This window comes from Myotis lucifugus, unplaced genomic scaffold, assembly GCF_000147115.1.
Source record: "Myotis lucifugus unplaced genomic scaffold, Myoluc2.0 scaffold_220, whole genome shotgun sequence".
NCBI classification, from domain to species: domain Eukaryota; kingdom Metazoa; phylum Chordata; class Mammalia; order Chiroptera; family Vespertilionidae; genus Myotis; species Myotis lucifugus.
The window spans coordinates 1359662-1380098 of NW_005871268.1; positions in this window are offsets into that span (position 1 = coordinate 1359662).

Below are 20437 nucleotides of genomic sequence, written 5' to 3' on the forward strand. Positions count from 1 at the left end.
CCCAAGCCCCCACATGCCTCCCTCCGCCTGAGTCATGGTGCCCGAGTCCCCATGTCCCCATCACCCCTGCCCCCAGGTAGCCGGCGAGAGGTCACAGCCCCCCACCCAGGTGCCATGGGAGGTTGGTCACCACCACCCACCCCCAGTTCCCCATCCCAGCCTGGGGTTCAGCCCCAATTGGGCGATCAGGGCCTGCGGGCTGCTGGCCGCTGCCTGTGGTGCAATCAGCGGGGTGATCGGGCCCCACTCACACCCGCCTTGGCCTGGTGCTGCCTGCTCACCTGCTCCACCATCCCACCGCGGTTGCACTCTCCTAGGGCCCATTGGGGGCCAACAGCGCCTCCACTGCTGCCTGCTGCCAGCACCATGTCACCGACGCCCACCATGTTCTGCACAGCCCCCTGGTGGTCAGCGCATGTCATAGTGAGTGGTTGAACTCCCAGTCAAACTTCCGGTAGAGGGGACAATTTGCATATTAGGCTTTTATTATATAGGATGATTATTTATTTATTTTCTAATCTTCACCCAAGGGTATTTTTTTCATTGATTTTTTTTTTTAGAAAGAGTAGAGAGAAGGGAGAAGGGGCAGAGAAAAAGAGAGAGAGAGAGAGAGAGAGACAGAGAGAGAGAGAGAGAGAGACTTCAATATGAGAGAGACACATCAGTTGGCTGCCTCCCACATGAACCCTGACCAGGGCCAGGGGTTGAGCCTGCAACTGAGGCATATGCCCTTAACCAGGAATCAAACCCATGATCCTTCAGTCCATGGGCTGATGTTCTAACCACTGAGCAAAATCAGCCAGGGCTGATCATGATTTTTATCCTTCATTTTGTTTATGTGGTTTGTTTAATTGATTTGCAGATATTGAATCAATCCTGAATCCCAGGAATAAATCCCACTTAATCATGGTATATGATCCTTTTAATGTATTGCTGAGTTTGGTTTGCTATTATTTTGTTGAGGATTTTTGCATGTATGTTCCTCAAAGATATTGGCATATATATATTGTCTTTGTCTAGTTTTGGAATCAGAAAAAAAAAGAGCTTGGGAGGCTTTCCTCTTCTTGAATTTGTTTGAATATTTTGAGAAGAATAGATGCTAATTCTTTTTTGAATGTTTGGTATAATTTACCTGTGAAGCCATTCAGTCCAGGACTTTTTTTTGTAGAAAGTTTTCTGATTACTGATTCTATATTGTTGGTAGTAATTGGTTTGTTCGGATTTTCTATTTCTTCTTGTTTCTGTCTTGGAAGATTGTGTTTTTAAGAATTTATCCATTTCTTCCAGATTGTCCAATGTACTGGCATATAGTTGTTCATACAAATTCTTATAGTCCTTCGTATTTCTATGGTGTCAGTTGTCATGTCTCTTTTTTAATTTCTGGTTTTATTTCTTTGGATCCTCTCTTTTTTTTCTTGTTGACTCTAGTTAAGGGTTTATCGATTTTGTTTATCTTCAAAGAACCAGCTCTTGGTTTCATTGATCTTTTGTATTTTTTTTTAGACTCTATTTCATTTATTACTGCTCTGATTTTTATTATTTCCCTTCTTCTACTCACTTTGGGCTTTGTTGTTCTTTTTCTGGTTCATTTAGATGTAAGGTTAGATTATTTACTTGAGATTTTTCTTGTTTCTTCAGGTAGGCCTCTAGTGCTATGAATTTTCCTCTTAGGATGGCTTTTACTGTGTTTTATAGATTTTGTGTTGTTGTGTTTTCATTTTCATTTGTCTTTTTTATTTTTTTCTTTCTCTCATTGTTAATCTATTCATTGTTTAGCCTCCACATGTTTGTGTTTTTCAACTTTTTCTTAAAAATTATTTCTAATTTCATACCATTGTGGTCAGAGAAGATATATGATATGATTTCAATCTTCTCTAATATATTGATGCTTCTTTAGTGTCTTAACATGTGGTCTATCCTAGATGTTCCATGGATACTTTAAAATAGTGTATATTCTGCTGTTTCAAGGTGACATGATCTGAAAGTATCAATTAAATTCATCTGGTCTAGTGTGTTATTCAAGGCTGCTATTTCTTTATCAACTTCTTGTCTGGAAGATCTATGCATCAATGCCAATGGGGTGTTAAAATATCCTACCATGACTGTATTACTGTCGATCTCTCCCTTTATGTTCATCAATATTTACTTTATATACTTAGTTGCTTTTATGTTGGGTGCACAAATGTTTATAAGGGTTATATCCTTTGTTGGATTAATCCCTTTATCATTATGCAATGTCCTTCTTCGTCTCTTATTATAGCCTTTCTTTTAAAGTCTATTTTGTCTGATATAAGTATTGTTACCCCAGCTTTTTTAGATTTCCATCTGCATGAAATATCTCTTCCATCCCTTTATTTTTAGTCTCTGTGTATCTTTTGCTCTGAGGTAGGTGTCATATAGACAGTGTATGTATGGGTCTTGTTTTCTTATCCATTCAGCTACTCTATATCTTTTGATTGAAGCATTTAATCCATTTACAGTTATAGTAATTATTGATAGGTACATATTTATCACCACTTCATTACTTATAACTATGTTCCTCTTTTTTTTTCTTTCTTTCTTTTCCTAAGAAGACCCTTTAATATTTCTTGTAATACTAGTTTGGTGGTAATGAACTCCTTTTGCTTTTTCTTGTCTGGGAAGCTGTTTATTTCACCTTCAATTTTAAAGGATAGCCTTGCCAGGTAGAGTAATCTTGGTTGTAGGTCCTTGCTTTGCATCACTTTAAATATTACCTGCCAATTCCTTCTGCCCTTAAAAGTGTTTGTTGAAAAATTAGCTGTCAGTCTTATGGGAGCACCCTTGTAGGCTACTATCTTTCTTTATATGCTTTTAAGATTTTTTTTTGTATTCAACCTTTGACATTTTAATGATGTGTCTTGGTTTGGGCCTCTTTGGGTTCATCTTGTATGGCACTCTCTGCAATTTCGGGACTTGTATGTCTATTTTCTTTGCCAGGTCTGGAAAGCTTCTAGTCATTATTTTTTCAGATAGGTTCTTGATCCCTTATTCTCTCTCTTCTTTTTTTGGTACTCTAATGATGCAGATGTTGTTACATTTTATATTATCCCAGAGGTCCCTTAGGCTATCCTCATTTAAAAATAATTTTTTGTTGTTGTTCTGATTAGGTGTTTCTTCTACTTTGTCTTATAAAACATTGATTTGATGCTCTGCTTCATCTAATCTGCTGTTGATTTCTTCTAGTGTATTCTTTGTTTCAGTTGTTGTAGACTTCATTTCTTACAGGTTCTTTTTTTATGGTGTGGGAACCATGTCAGGTCCCTGGATAGTCAAGGCCAGTGGAAGTACAGAGGCCTTGTTGTCAATACACCAGAATGGCCAAAGGTGGCTCTGGGCATGTGCCTAAATGGAATGTTTAAAGACTCTGAGCCTGAGAATCCTAATCAGACCAAGATACCAGGAGCGGATGCAAGGACACACAGTACACTGTGCCTTTCAGTAGCCAATATGATTGATGGAACTATTGGCACAAAGCCTTCTTTGTCTAAATAGTGTAAAAGTAGGTTACTGGCCAGCTAGTAGGCTGGCGTCTGGAGAGAGAGCAGCGAGGATGGAGTGTGTGAAGAAGTCTGCTAGAGAGAGCAGCTGGGCAGGGGAGACAGGAGAAGCTGCTGAGCTGGAGAGCGCAGGTACGGTTACGATGTGAGGCAGTGAGTCTAGGAGGCAGCATGCAGCTGCTCAGATAATAGCTGCGGTTATAGAGACTGATGCTGCTTTATGGGAAACATATGTATTCACCAGGCAGTGTCCACTGCCTGACTGTATGGACTTTGCTGTGAGGACTGTTCTTGTCTGATGGCCATGTGGCCACTGGCTTCGGCAATAAAGACTCATTCTTATACACCACAACCTCTCAGGGCTTCTCCGTCTGCCCTACCACTGAGAATTGACCTGTGTCTAGTGAGCAGAAGATAAAGAAGGAACTTGAACTAAGTTCCCAACAATTAGTACAGTGGGCAGGGTTCGAGAAGCACCTGCCCTGGTGTAGTCAGATAGGCGAATTTAGAAGAATATATGGACTCAGAACCGGTCAGACCAGCAGAGCTGTAAAGGGCTCCTGATGGCTGCTCTGACATATGGTTTTTCTGTCCTTTTTTTATGCTTACTATCTTTTTGTTGTAGTTCTCACTAAGTTCCTTAAGCATACTTATAATCAGTTTTTTGGACTCTATATCTAGTAGGCTTGTTGCCACCATTTCATTTAGTTCTTTTTCTGGATATTTTTCCTGTTCTTTCATTTGGGACATATTTTTTGTCTCCTCATTTTGGCTGTCTCTCTCTGTATGTTTCTATTAATTAGATAGATCTTCTACATTCCCCAGTTTGGTAGGGTGGCCTATATAGTAGGTGTCCTGTGAGATCCAGTGACACAGTCTCCCTGATCACCCGAGCTGGGTCCTCTAGGAGTGTCCTTTGTGTGGGTTATGTGTGCCCTCCTGTTGCAGTTGAGGACTGACTGCTGCTTGCATGTCAGTGGGTGGGGTTAACCCTCAGGCTAACTTACTGTGAGGATTGGCCACCACCACAGTTGCACCAGCATTCACCCCAGCATGATCTGTTGCCTGCTGAGATCTCCCTTTGGGTGTGCCAGTTGTGGAGTTAATTGGGTGGTGTTCTGTTGTGGTCTGAAGCTGGCCATTGAGTGTGTTGGTTCTGGGGCCTCTTGGGATAGACTCTGTTTCAGGTCAATGTCAGACACTGCCTGTGACCGCCTGAGGCTCCCTATTAGGAGCTACAAAGTAACCAGTGGTTTATAGCTACCTGTTCCCTGCAGTGATGTGTGATGTGTATGGGAGGGGCCATGCTGCAAACTGAGGTCAGCTGCCACCAGTACCGGGCCTGGGGCAGGTCAGTAAATGATCCAAGGCACCTGAGACTTGCCACCACCTGCTCATAAGGTTTAGTTGCTGACAGATCCTCGAGGCAAATGCAAGGTGTCAAGGAGCCATCAGGGTGGAGCTAATGGAGGTCACCAGGCTAATACAGAATTTAGTTTGGCTATATGGGTGGATGGCTCAGCCCAGAGCCGATAGCTGTCACTCCAGCCCTCATCCTGAAGACATACAATTAAATCTTCCCTTTATGTTTCCAGCACCCTCCAAGCTTGACCAGAGGTTTTTTTTTATAAAGACTACAATGCAGGCCTAGGCTGGTTGTCTCCAGAAGAGCTGTGGGTCATAGAGGAGCTGGGTAGGGTGGAGTCTCAGAGATTCACCAGACTAATGCAGGTTCAGATTTGGCCACTGGGGGAGGCCTCTACACAAGAAAAATGGCCACACTGAGAGAGGGCTCAACCAGGAACAATGGCAGCCGTCCCTCCGACCCCTACCTGCAAGTCATGCAACTCAGCCATTCCCTGAAGGACTCCAGCACTCTCAAGCTGAACCGGAATTTCTCAAGTTTTTAAAGAAAGACTGCAGCGTGAGCCTAGGCCAGTGATGGCGAAACTTTTGAGCTCGGCGTGTCAGCATTTTGAAAAACCCTAACTTAACTCTGGTGCCATGTCACATATAGAAATTTTTTTATCTTTGCAACCATAGTAAAACAAAGATTTATATTTTTGATATTTATTTTATATATTTAAGTGCCATTTAACAAAAAAAAATCAACCAAATAAATGAGTTCGCGTGTCACCTCTGACACGTGTGTCATAGGTTCGCCATCACTGGCCTAGGCTGATTACTGGTAAGTTGGGTGGGGTGGTGTCTCAGGGAGTCATCATGGAGCTCGAGTTCAGCAGACTACTGTACATTCAGATTTAGCGGGGGCGGGGGGGGGGGTTGCCTGACCCAGGAAAGATGGCACCTGTCAGCCAACAGGAGGGCAGTGTTGACAGGCAGCCTTCCCTCCAGCCCCTGCACTGAAGCCACAAAACTCAGTCTCTCCTTACATGTCTCTGGTGCTCCTCTCCCATCCCTGAGCCACTGTCCCTGCCAGAGCCCAAGGTGAGTGCCTGTGAGGGAGAGCGTGAGCACTGGCCTTTTAAGAGGGTGACTGGGTTTCCAGCAGCCTTCTGTCTCACCAGGACAGAGAGAGGAATCCCTGCTGGTTCTCACAGCCAGATGTTATTGGGGGCTTCTCCTCCCCGCACTGATGTTCCAGGCTGGGGAGCCCAGTGTGGGGTTGAGACCCAGCTCCTCAGGGGGAACCTCTGCAGGTGAGATGTCCCCCTAGATTTTCAACCTCCACACGTGGGTGTGGGGCCAGCCCGTTTTGTGTCTCTGACCCTCCTACCAGCCTCTACATGGTTCCCTCTTTATATGTTTAGTTATAGAACTTCTGGTCAGCTAGTCTTCAGATGGTTATCCAGGTTGATTTCTCCATAATTTAGTTGTAACTCTGGTGGGGGAGACAAGTACAGCATCCACCTAGTCCACCACCTTGACTGAAACCTCTATAAATATCTTCCCTCCATGATCTCTTTTAAGTCTGTTATCTGTGCTCTAATCCCATCCTGAACCAGGGGAGATTCTACTCTTCTCTGCTTTCACCTGCTGTTTCTCTCCCTGAGACAATGATCACAGAACTGTGACGGACTGAATCAGGAGGGTCACAGGTAAAGAACACACCAGGGAAAAGCATAGGTAGACATTCCACAGGATGTCATTTCACCATTCCAACTACAGAAAAGATTTAAAATTCACTCACATTAAAATCTCAATGGCTCATAATAATGAAAGGCAGAAACCAAACTGAAATGTGTGGTTTCTTCTCTGGGCAGGATGCAACGGTGGTTTCTTTCCCGGTTCTTGTCCAGGTGGATTCGAAGAATGAAGCCACGGACAAAAGGTGGTACATATATGGAAAGGTGGAAATTTATTGGAAACAAGTACAGACTCCCACAGGGGGAGGGGTTCCCAAAAGGGTAGCCCCAAAGCCCCTTTTTCCTAAGATTTATAAAGTCTGCAGTTCTTTGTCTTTTGATACTCCCTTCTTATTGGTCACTATAGCAGCTTCAAAGCACAAACCCCACCTGGGCCCCCTCCTTTTCTCTCCCTTCTGTGGCAGAATTCTCCACTCCCTGTGAAATCTGCTTTCCTCTTTCTCCCTTCTGTTTCTCTACTCCCTGTGGCTTTCCCCGGTCTTCTGTGAATGGGTGTCTTCCTCTCCCCATAGGCTGTGGAGCCTTTAGTTCTTTGTGAATGTATGCCTTTTGCCAGCTCCAAGTCCCCAGCCAACTGTGTCTCCTTCCCCCATGGACCCTCTTTATTTTTAAAACTCCCTAAACCTACCTATTTCTCCCCTAAAAACTCCTTTCAATCATATTTAACCAAGAGCCATACTCTTCAAATACAAAGAATGAGAGAGTAAAGGTGGAATTTCACTCAGCAGTTGTTGTGAGAGTTTGGTGGGAAGACAGAAAAGGAGTCTTCTCTGTCCTAAATCTGACCTCATGCTGTAGGGTAGGCCCCGGGCCTTCCTGACACACCCACTTATCCTTCCTACACTTCACTCCACGCGTGGGTTCCCCCCTTGTCCACATTTTTAGTATCCTCTTACTTTCCCTCCATGAACAGCTAAGTCATGCTCTTTTCTTTGAAAGGGAAACTGTCTGCATGGTGGCAAAGATTAAATCTTGTGTGCATATCTAATTCCCTGAAGAAATTTGTTCATTTCCCTGGATACTTCCAGACCATTGCTTCGTTACACTGTGAGCTTTAGCCACTGGTTCTTCGCGTGGTCCCCAGACCAGCAGCATTAGCATCACCTTAGAGCAGCGGTTCTCAACCTGTGGGTCGCGACCCCTTTGGCGGTTGAATGACCCTTTCACAGGGGTCGCCTAAGACCATCCTGCATATCAGATATTTACATTACGACTCATAACAGTAGCAACATTACAGATATGAAGTAGCAATGAAAATAATTTTATGGTTGGGTCACAACATGAGGAACTGTATTTAAAGGGCTAGAAGGTTGAGAACCACTGCCTTAGAGCTTCTTTACAGAAGCAAATTTGTGACCCTGACCTCAGACCTACTGAATTAGTGATATGTGTAGTTTTTTCCAAGGTGATTTTTTAAGTCATAATTGACATACATCACTGTCTAAATTTAAGGTGTGCGCATGATGGTTTGATTTATACATATTGTCAAATGATTGACACAATAGGTTAATTTAACATCCATCATCTCATATAGATACACTACAAAGAAAAGAAAATTTCTCCTTTGATGAGAACTCAGGATCTACTCTCTCTTTCTTAACACCTTTCCTGTATCATACAGCAGTGTTAGCGATAGTCATCATGTTATATATATGGCATCCTTAGTACTTATTTATCTTCTAACTGGAAGTTTGTACCTTTTTTAAAAATTTGTTTTTATTGATTTCAGAGAAGGAGAGATAGAAACGTCAATGATGAGAGAGAATCATTGATTGGCCACCTCCTGCATGCCCCACACTGGGGATCAAGTCCAAAACTTGGGCATGTGCCCGACCAGGAAACGAACCATGATCTCCTGGTTCATAGGTCAATACCAAACCACTGAGCCACACAGGCTGGGCAGCTTGTACCTTTTGACCATCTTCTTCCAATCTCACCTCCCACCTGTGGTAACAACAAATCTGGTTTCTTTTTTTTTCTTCCTTTTTTTGGTGTGTGTGTGTGTGTGTGTGTGTGTGTTTATTTTTAGATTTCACATATAAGTGAGGTCATACAATATTTGTCTTTCTGTGTCTGACTTATTTCACTTACTGCTTTCAAGGTCCACCCATGTTCTTGAAAATGGTAGAATTTCCATTCCTCATCTGGAATGGATAAAGAAGATATATGAATGGCCAACAGGTACATAAAAATGTGCTGTTAGCATGGCTGCTATCCAAAAGGCAGAAGATAGCAGATGCTGGTGCGGATGTGGAGAAAAGGAAATCCTTGTGGTCTTTATCCACTCATCTTCTTTACCCACTCACCTGTCCATGGACACTTAGGTTGCTCCCGTGTGTTGGTATGTAAACAAAGCTGCTATGAGCATCAGTGTGTAGTTTTCTGAGTTTGTGCTTCCATTCCTTTCGATATATTCCCAGAGGTTGGATTGCTGGATCATATGGTAGTTCTATTTTAAATTTTCTGAGGAAACGCCATGCTGTTTTCCAAAGTGGCTGTGCCAATTTACAACCCACCCACAGACCACAAGGATTTCCTTTTCTCCACATCCACACCAGTATTTGTTATCTTTTGCCTTTTTGATAACAGCCATTCTAACAGATGCTAGGTGATATCTCATTGTGGTTTTAATATGCATTTCCTTAATCACTACTGATATTGAGCATCTGTTTATGAATCTGTTGGCCATTCATATATCTTCTTTAGAAAAATGTCTATTTGGATCCTTTACACATGCACATTTTTAATTGGATTTTTATTTATTTATTTATTTGCTATTGGGTTGTATGACTTCTTTATATATTTTGGATGTTAATCCTTTATCGGATATATGGTTGGCAAACATTTTTTTCCCATTCCATAGATTGACTTTTCACTTTGTTGATGGTTTGTTTTGTTCTGCAGAAGACTATTATTTTGATGTAGCTCAACTTATTTTTTTTATCTTGTTGCTTGTGTTTTACGTATGCTTTCCAAAAACTCATGACTAAGACCCACGTCAAAGGGCTTTTTCCTGTTTCCTTTTAGGAGTTTCATGGTTTCATTTAAGTCTTTAATCCATTTCAAGTTAATTTTTTGAGTGGTGTAAGATGGGGATCAGCCATCTGTGTCTAACAATAAGCCCTTCATGTGATTCTAGTGACAATAAAGTTGGAGAACCACTGGCTTAATCTGTTATTTACTGCAGTCGGAGGCTGGGAGTAGCTATAGACCCAAATGGGGCATTCCTAGACCTTGGAGAGTCAGACTGCAGCCTTCCGTGAAGCCAAAATCGCATTCAGAATACATAAAGCACAGACAAGATCTCCCTCTCAGACTGCACACTCCCCAGAGGTTTGTCACATTAGGGTCTGTTAGGATTGGTCCTATTGTGAGGAATAGAAACACAAGAGAACTTAAGCAAAATTCAAGACTGTTTTCTCTGTTGTCAAGTGCACTAATTGTTCTAAAGCTCTTCAATCCCTTTTAGCCTAAATTCCACAATTATACATTATTGGAGCATCAATAATGAACAATTATAAATAGTGGCCCGGTGCTTGAGTTCGTTTGTGCACATTGAAAGGAAATTAATTAGAAGAAATATTTTAATATTGCTACTCACCCTTTCTCTATAATAGAAGTGTCAATCAAATTCACAATCAACAATGACAGATGGAAACACATGCGTGCGATTGGCACCAGAGAGAGCTTTATATGTATCGCACAAGCGCAAGTCAACTTAGCCTTTTATACAGAGAGAATAAACTTGCTTGATTAGACCTGCTTTCTGATTTAGCTAAACTTTTTCCAGCCCAGTGAAGCACCTCAACTTCTCTTTCAGGTAATTGTCAGCAACACAGCAGTAAATATTAACACAAAGCAGATTATTATTGTAGATAATGCAGGGAAAACAAAAGGTAAAATATTTAACCGCAGCAGTGTTTGACTATATTCTGCGCAGTGAGAAAACCTGAAGTCATTTTCAAGGTCCACCATTTCTTATTTCTTTTCAGTCGGGTCAAGTTTCTAAACTTTCTAAGTCTCTGTATTCTAGCTAATGAAAAGAAAATAGGATTCTACCAAGTCTCCTATCTACCTACTCCAGGACTTCTGTGAGGATCAAATGAGATGAGGCACGGAAAATGCTTCACAGACATTTGGTTAAAGTATAAAATGTTTGCACCTGGCTATGAAGCAAGTCGTGTTCCTGGGCTGAAGAAACTCCAAGGAGGCTAGTCGCTAGGGAGAGGAAGCCAGGTGATGCTATGTAACGTCATTACCTGGCATCCACAGCCACCGTTTCTGGGCTGGCTGTGCTACGGGCTGCATTTTGTGCCATGGGGTCTCGGCAGCATCAGCTGCGATTATGGTGGGGTGTTGCTCCGGGGTGGTGACAGGGCCTGTGTCCCACTTGGGGGAAGCCAAGTGTTGCTTTGTCAGCCCCAAGTCCTCGGTGCCGTTTCTCTGTAAATGGCCAGTGCGCGTCACAGCAGCTCCTGCATTGAGCATCTGCCCCCTGGTGGTCAGTGCATGTCATAGCGGCCAGGACAGTCGGATACGTAGCATATTAGCACACACACACACACACACACACATTCTCTAGAGAAAATAAAAAAATATAATTTAAGAATTTTGAAACTGAGAAGTTGTGTTTCATCTTGAATACACAAAATTTAATAAACTTTAAAATAGGATTCTAAAATTCCATTGCATATATGTATCACAATTTTTTTATTCAATTATCTATTGATGGGCATTTAGGTTGCTTCCATATCTTGGCTATTGTAAATAGCACTGCAGTGAACATAGGTATGCATATATTCTTTTGAATTAGTGTTTGGGTCCTTCGAATATATACCCAAAAGTGGAATGCTGGGTTATAAGGCAGTTCCATTTTTAACTTTTTGAAAACCCTCTGTACTGTTGGAATATTACTCAGCCATTAAGAAAAAAATGAAATCTTACCATTTACAACAACATGAATGGACCTAGAGGGTATTATGCTAAGTGAAAGAAGTCTGACAGAGAAAGACAAATACCATATGATTTCACTTATCTGTGAAATCTAAAGAACAAAATAAATGAACAAATAAAATTAAAACAGACCCATAGATACAGACCAGAGGGAGGAGCTTTGGGGGACTGGGTGAAAAAGGTGAAGGGATTAAGAAGTACATATTGGCAACTACAAAATAGTCACAGGGATGTGAAGTACAGCATAGGGAATACAGCCAATAATATTGTAATAACTATGTCTGGTGCCCGGTGGGTACTGGAAATATTGGGGTGATCACTTTGTAAAGTATGATTGTCTAACTACTGTGCTGTATGCCTGAAACTAACACAAAGTAATATTGAATGTAAACTGTAATTTAAAAAGAAATTTAAAAAGAAATTAAATAAAATGTAAATTTCTTTAATAAAACAAAACAGGGTTCTAAAAAAGCTTTTAAAAAGTTTCTTGACATAAACTTTTTTCAGCCGTATTTTCAAAGAATACCAAATAACTATGCTCCATCTGCAAAGTAACACGTTTTCTTTGAGCATGTATCAGGCCAGAGAATAAGAAATGTAACAGTCAGAGGGGCAGGAAAATGCTTTTCTTTTCTTTGCATATTAACATTTGAGACTGGGAGTGTCCTTTATAACTAACACTGTGGCGCCATCTTCAGTTCCTGCGGAGGATCGACAACTTGACCAGAATGCTTAACCTGGAATCACTGAACCAGAGAACCTTCTCCAAGTTGCTGCAAGGACGCCTGTGGAGGTCTCTTTAGTCCCCAGCTAGAACTCCCACCCCAGATCCTGCTTCTTAAAAAGTGTGGTCTGGGGGCTTAGCATGATGCGAGCTAGTTAGAGAGGGAAATTCTCAGGCCGCACCAAGACCTCTGGAGCAGAATCACACTGGCCAGCTGATGTGTGTGCTCACGGAGACCTGAGACACTTTGCTCTCTGTGATTTCCCCAACCATTTAGCTCACTGGTCCTGACTTTACAAAAGCAGCGTGGGGGGTTGTGGGGGGTGGAGAAGGAACCCAGTCACCAATTGATAGAACTGCACAGCCTTGGTGAGAAGATGCTGTTTATTAGACTGAACTATCAGCCCGTTAATAATCCATGACAAAGGTAAAAGAGAGCCTGGTCCTTTTGCAAATACTACACATTTCCCAAAGACAATTATTTGACAACCTCTGCCTCAATCCACAGCTTTGTGAAGACCAAAAGCTTTGATGCCTCAATTCCACTGAGTCACGTGTGCTGTTTCTACCTCCCCATCCTTCCAGACTGTTCATCCTGCCTCCTGGACCTCACCTAGGAGCCTTCCTCTCTCAGATTCCCAGTGCCCTCTCCCTGCCTCATCACTGCACTCTCACAAGTCCTGCTTAAGTTCCTTAACATTGTGCAGAAGAGTTCTTTACCTGCCATGGCCCCTTTACTAGATCATAAATTCCTTAGTAAGAACAATGCTTATGCATTTGGATTCACTCACTTATTCATTCATTTATCCTAATACTTTGCAAGTGCTATGTGCCAGGCATTATGGATTTGATTAAAATACAGCAGGCATAATCCCAGCTCTCTATTTGAGCTCATGCATTTATAGAATAAAATGACAAACAAGTAATGATAATAGGAGATAAATATTATGACATAGAAAGTATAGGGTGTTTGGGCGGACTCATGTAGGGCCATCTAGCTTGGACTTGGAAAGGGTATCTAAAATGCCAACTAAAGGATACAGAGTTAATTGGGCAGAGGGGGGAACGAAGAGGAGAGAGTACAGGAAGTGTTCAGGAAGCAGGAATGCTTGCGTCATTAAAATCATGTCTTGGGCATACAATCATGCCAAAAATATGTGTGTTTGGCAAAGTTTGGCATTTTGTGTTGCCTCAAGCATCCAAAACTGAAAACTATTTGGCAAAATGTCTTTGGCTAAAAGAAGAGTTTGGCCAATTAATTTACCTTTTTAAAGAAAAGACAGTGTTTAAAATATGGGCAATATCTATATTTTTATTTGGGTTGATTGTTAATTTTTTAAAAGCATTTTCAGAGAAACAGGATGACCAGATTACTGAGCTTCCCCTTCCACTCTAAGAACTAGCAAGAGAAGCTTTACCTGAGTCAACAGAGCACTCTATGTAACTTTGTGAGTCTACTTTACAAAATCACCATGAAATCGATGTTCTAACGAATATCCCAGAATCATGACTCAATTCTTCATTTTGAGTTTTCTTAAATACATTATCCTCTTTAATGCTAAAATATGCAATCTTATGTGGAAAAAATATATATAGACTTCAAAAAGTCTATATGGACTTCCAGGTAAGATGAAACATATGTTTCTTCTCTCCTTCCCAAGACCCCACTAACATGATACTAGGTAAACTGCAAAGGTTTCAATCCATAGCGACAAAGAGAAAAGGAGTGAGTAAATTAATGGACTAGAGATTTCAGTAACTAGTGGACAAAGACATATAAATGTGTCCACGTTGAAAAGGGAGCCATATTCTGTTCGGAGGAGGAAAGCCTTCTTGGAGATTAAGGACCTGCCAGATACAGCAAAGGAGATACTCTAGACAGGAGAGTCAAAGGCACGTGCATAGGAACAGGCATCAGAACACTGAACTTTTCAACAAACTGGATATAAGAAAACAAATAGAAGAGGAAATAACTATAAAAATTTTTAAGGGAAAATGATCTTCAAGTTAAATTCAGCATTCCAGCTGAACTCCCCACCAGGCATAACAGAATAAGGATATTTTCAGACACACAAGACTTCAAAGAGTTTCCCTGCCATGTCCCCTTTCCCAGGAAGCTCCGTAGGACGTGTTCCAGTACATAAAGATGTAAACCCCAACAGAGGAAGACACGGAGTCCAACACAAGAGAGCTCAGTGTCAGACTGACAGCTCACCTACAGAGCCGGGGTGGAGGAGGGGGACAGAAGACCGGGAAGAACATCTCTGGGAAGAAAAGGACATGGATGTGATGGCACAACTGAAAATAATTAAGGACTATTATCTGTTAAGAGATTTATGGCAGATAGAGCAAAGTTGAGGGGGGAAAAAAGGAAGGCAATCTGAGACTAAAGGGAAAAGATAGTAAAAATTCACACTTCTTGCCTGGCCGGCATGGCTCAGTGGTTGAGCATCAACCTATGAACTAGGAGGTCCAGTTCAATTCCCAGTCAGGGCACATACCTGGGTTATGGGCTCAATCCCCAGTGTGGGGCATGCAGGAGTCAGCTGATCAGTGATTCTCTCTCATCATTGATGTTTCTCTCTCTCTCTCTCCCTCAGAAATCAATAAAAATATTTTTAAAAAGAATTCACACTTCTCTACTTGGCTGTGCAGTGAAAAATACTATTTACAGTCCCCTCCCTTATCCCCAAGGGATACCTTCCAGGATTCCTCCGGGGATGCCTAAAACCACGGATATCATATGCAATATACACTATACACTATATGTTTTCCTAAACATGCATACCTAAACATCCTTCCTTAAAGGACTTGATGGCTTCTTTTTAGTATATCTGAATCACTACTCTTGCGCTTTGGGGCCATTATCAAGTAAAATAAGGGCTACTTGAATACCCCCACCATCGATCTGATAACTGAGATGGCTACTAATTAACTAACGGTTGGGTAGAGTTTAGAGTGTGAAGATGCCTGACAAAGGGATGATTCAGTCCTGGATGGGATGGAGCAGGATGGTGCAGAATTTTGCCACACTACTTAGAATGACACAATTCAATACTTATGAATTATTTCTGGAACGTTCCATTTACTATTTTGGACTGCAGCTGACAGTGATAACTGAAACTGTAAAAAGCGAAATGGGATAAGCGGGGACTACTGCACATTCATCACAAAGCAAACACTGATTGTTCATTTAAAATGATTTAACTAGAACTTACGCTGCATTCTACTGGTCGCAGAACTATGCCAAAGATGGCCCAGAGATGCTCCCTCTGTATTAGCCTATAATGACCCCCATGGTGTTGACTTCTTCAGTGGGCTAGGACCATTAGCCCAAAGCTTGCCAGTGCCAAACCCAAATCCTCACATACCCAACTGCTTTATAGTCCAAAAAAGCTTTATTTTTATTTTTTTAATATATTTTATTGATTTTTTACAGAGAGGAAGGGAGAAGGATAGAGAGTTAGAAACATCAATGAGAGAAACATTGATCAGCTGCCTCCTGCACACCTCCAACTGGAGATGTGCCCACAACCAAGGTACATGCCCTTGACAGGAATCGAACCCGGGACCCTTCAGTCCGCAGGCCGACGCTCTATCCACTGAGCCAAACCAGTAAGGGCAAAGCTTTATTGTTAGCCAATCAGAGCCCACCTGCTTTACATACCCCACAACACTGAATCTAACATCTGCTAACAGTAGACAACCACAGCTGCCCTTCGGAACAATTGCTGCTGAGCAACATTCCCTAGACACCAGCCCCTTGGATATCTCCTTTCCCCCTGGGAGTCCCCTTGCCCTATTCCCCTAATGGGTAGTGTCCCACGTCACCATCTCCTTAGTTCTGTCCTTTTGCCCCCATTGAGCCCTTCTAGCTCACCCTGCCCCCTGCCCCAGGCCTTCACCATCCTATTGTTTGTGTCCATGGGTTATGCATATATGCATACAAGCTCTTTATTTGATCTCTTCCCACCCACTCCTGCCCTCCCTCTGAGATTTCACAGTCTGTTCCATGTTTCTATGTCTCTGGATCTATTTTCTTCAAGTTTATTTTATTCATTAGATTCCACATGCCAGATCATGTGATACTTGTCTTTCTCTGACTGGCTTATTTCACTTAGCATAATACTCTCCAGGTCCTTCCATGCTGTCTCAAAGGGTAAGAGATCCTTCTTTTTTACTGCTGCATAGTATTCCATGGTGTAAATGTACCATAGCTTTTTTATCTACTCGTCTACTGATGGGCACTTGGGCTGTTTCCAGATCTTAACTATTGTAAATTGCGCTGCTATGAACATAGGGGTGCATACATTCTTTCTAATTGGTATTTCAGGTTTCTTAGGATATATTCCTAGAAGTGGGATCACTGGGTCACATGGCAGTTCCATATTTAATTTTTTGAGGACACTCCACTCTTTTCCGTAATGGCTTCACCAGTCTGTATTCACACGAGTAGTGTACTAGGGTGCCCTTTTCTCCACATAATTGCCAGCACTGGTCCTTTTTTTTTTTTTTTTGGTAGCCATTCTGATAGGTGTGAGGAGATACCTCATTGTCATTTTAATTTGCATCTCTCTGATGATCAGTGACTTTGAGCATTTTTTCATGTCTCTTAGCCATCTGCATGTCCACTTTGGAGAAGTGTCTATTTAGGTCCTTTGTACATTTTTTAACTGGATTGTCTTCCTTTTGTTAAGTTGTAGGAGTTCCTCATATATTTTGGAAACTAACCCTTTATCAGATGTATCATTGGCAAATATATTCTCCCATACAGTGGGCTCCCTTTTCATTTTGTTGATGGTTTCTTTTGCTGTGCAACAGTTTTTTATTTTGATGTAGTCCTATTTGTTTTTCTCCTTAGTTTCCCAACCTTTTTTTAAGAGGATATACAAATGACCAATAAACATGAAATGAGTTCAAGCTCATTACTGATCAGGGAAATGCAAAATGAAGCCAATAACATACTATTGATAGCTAAAAATACATAAGTAAAAATAAAATAAACCCACTCACAATACCAAGCATTGGCAAGGACTAGGAAGACTAGAATTCTCATACATTTATGGTAGAGTATAGAAACAGTACTACTTTGGAGAACAATTGGGCAGTACATAACAAAGCTGAACATGTTCCATTTCAAAAATATGCGCATATGTGTGCACCAAAGACATGCATAAAAACGTTTATATGGACTATTCGTAATCGCTCCAAACAGAAAACCCAATGCCCATCATTGGTAAGATGAATCCCGTATGGACTATCATATGATGGAGCAATAAAAGTGAAGGAACTCTTGCCACATCTACCATGGATCAGTCTCAGAAAGTTGAGGGTAAGTCAAGGGAAAGAAGCCATACACAAAAGGGTGTGCAGTACACATACAGTTCAAAAATAGGCAAACTAATTTATGTGATAAAAGTCAGAATGGCTTTTAGGGGCTAATAATTGAAAAATGATCAGAGGGAGGCCTTTGAGGTGAGACAGTGATTTCTTGATTTGGGGGGTGGTAATGAGAATGTGCACTTTCTAAAAACTTATTGAGCTTAAGGGTTATGGGCTTTTCTGCATTTGTGTTATCCTATATAATAAAACCATATGCAAATTGACTGAATGGCGGAACAACCAGTCGCTATGATGTGCACTGACCACCAGGGGGCACTCAACACAGGAGCTGCCCCCAGCATGCAGGCCCCTACCAGCGGTGGCGGCAGGGGGCGGGGCCGGTGAGTGGACTGTGCCAGGCTAGCCAAAGCGGATGCCAGTGGGGGCCCCCCAATCACCCCACCGATTGGCCCTGATCGCTGGCCAGGCCTAGGGACCCTACCCGTGCATGAATTTCGTGCACCAGACCTCTAGTAGTACAATAAAGTGTTTGCAAATTTTGTCCGGCCAGCATGGCTCAGTGGTTGAGTGTCGACCTATGAACCAGGAGGTCACAGTTTGATTCCTGGTCAGGGCTCATGCCTGGGTTGCGGGCTTGATCCCCAATGTGGGGCGTGCAGGAGGCAGCTGATCAATGATTCTCTGTCATCACTGATGTTTCTCTCTCTCTCTCCCCCTCTCCCTTCCTCTCTGAAATCAATAAAATATATATATATATATTTTTTAAAGTGTTTGCAAATTTTTAAAAATGACTTAACTATATGTGGGGGATGAGTAAACTGGTAAATCAAGAAATAGCTAGCATATTGTTTAAAAATAAAAAGTAATCACCACAAAACAATTAAAAGTTAAGAATGGTTGCCCTGGTGAGTGGGAAAGGACTGCTTTTTAGTAATTTTTAGTATTAGATATTTTTTTAAGTGACATGCATATGATATGTTTATAGGTCAAAACATTTCAATTCTTCACAAAGGAAAAATTACCGATGTAGGTAAAAATGTAAACAGTTTCCTACAACTAATGATGCTAAAGTCTGTCTGATAGAAGAAAATTCATTGCTTTTAGGCAAATTACAGTTTTAAACACTAAGTTTAAAAGTTAAAAATTATATAAGAAAATGACAGATGCTATATCTCCACAGTTTAAAGCCAAATGCTAATCATTAAGGAGGAAGGAGGTGAAGGGTGGCAGAATATGCCACCCCAAAAACATGCCACCTTGGCTTATTTGAGCTAAAGGCACTTAAAATAAAAAAACAGCAGGTGAAAGAGGAGCACTCAGACTCTCCTCTTTTTGTTCCTGAAAACAGGAGCTAAAACCCCCACAGGGCAGATGCCCTCCTGCACCAGAAGTAACATTCCTAACACCAAGGACAGGACGCTGACACTCAGAGAATTCTACACAAACCTGATTAAAAGAATTCTTACCTTCCTTCAGCCTCCTGTTTACTTTCCCACAATTGCCTCTCTTTGTTCAACCTAGTATAAAAAAGCCTTTAGGTTCTGCCACTTCTTTGGGTCTTCATATCCTCATGAGGGATCCAGTTTCACATAAAACTTAAACTTTCATGATTTTTTCCTGTTAATCTGTTTCATGACAATTTAATTCTCAGGCCCAGCCAAAAACCCTAAGAGGGTAGAAGTAAATTTATGCTTCCCCTGCAGTAGCAAACTCTAGGCACATTTATTCCGTTAATGCATAGCAAACAATCTTAGTTGCTTACATAAAAATTTTTGATTATATAAAAAGTAGAAGTTTGGTATGCAACACAGAATGATACTTAATATGCAGTGTGTTGCTCATGGATGGAAGTTCTTATTCTTTAGTTTATTCTTCAGATTAAACTTCCATCTTCCTGTGCAATTTATACAAAATGCTCACAGGAATTACGGGAAGACAATGCTCTGTGGTCCATCACTTGGGAAACAATCGAAACACCTTCCGTTACTGTGCACCGTGACCCTCCAGGAGGCGCCTCCCATGACCCAGGTGGTGAGTTGCTTTAATATTTGTTAAATTAAAAAAGAAAGAAAACAATTCTAATAGTAAGAATCCACTATAGAGAGGACTGGGAAGCAGCTATTGGTTTGGGGCAATCTAGAAATCTGAAAATCTCAAACTTCCCGAATGTCTTAAAATCTTTCCCAGGACTAGTAATATATTTTAAGATCTCCTGGCTATTTGGTAGCATCTGTCAGGTACACTAAAGGTTTTAACTGGCTTTTCTAAAAGACAAATTCATTTCATTAAAACCACATTTGACACAACTTTTCAAAAAAAGAAACATTGGGTGCAAAAAAGGCTTTTTGAATGTTAATTTATTTTTGTGTTTTTCAAGTCAAGGCTGTATGAACTACCCATTATTTAGATACCAGAATAAAAAGAACAAGCAAAGGGTGTATAGAATATGATTTTTTTTTAAAAAAAAACTGAACAGAAATTAAGTATACAAGTTTGTTAAAGAGTGGTAAAAACTGAATGTTATATATTATGGAATCAGTAAATCAAGTTTTACTTTAGTAGCTGATAATTCTTATAATTAATTCTGCAACAAAACAAAACCAGCTATGCAGAAACAAGAATAAAGAATGTCCCTTTCTGAACCCCCATTTGATAAGACTGATTTCATATCTAGCTTATTTATAATATTCAGTTTCAGTTCTCCCTGTGCAAATAATAGATGTAGTCATTAATGGTGGTCTGGTAAGGTGAAATCGATTTCTCTTAGGATAGTTCAACATAATAACCCAAAT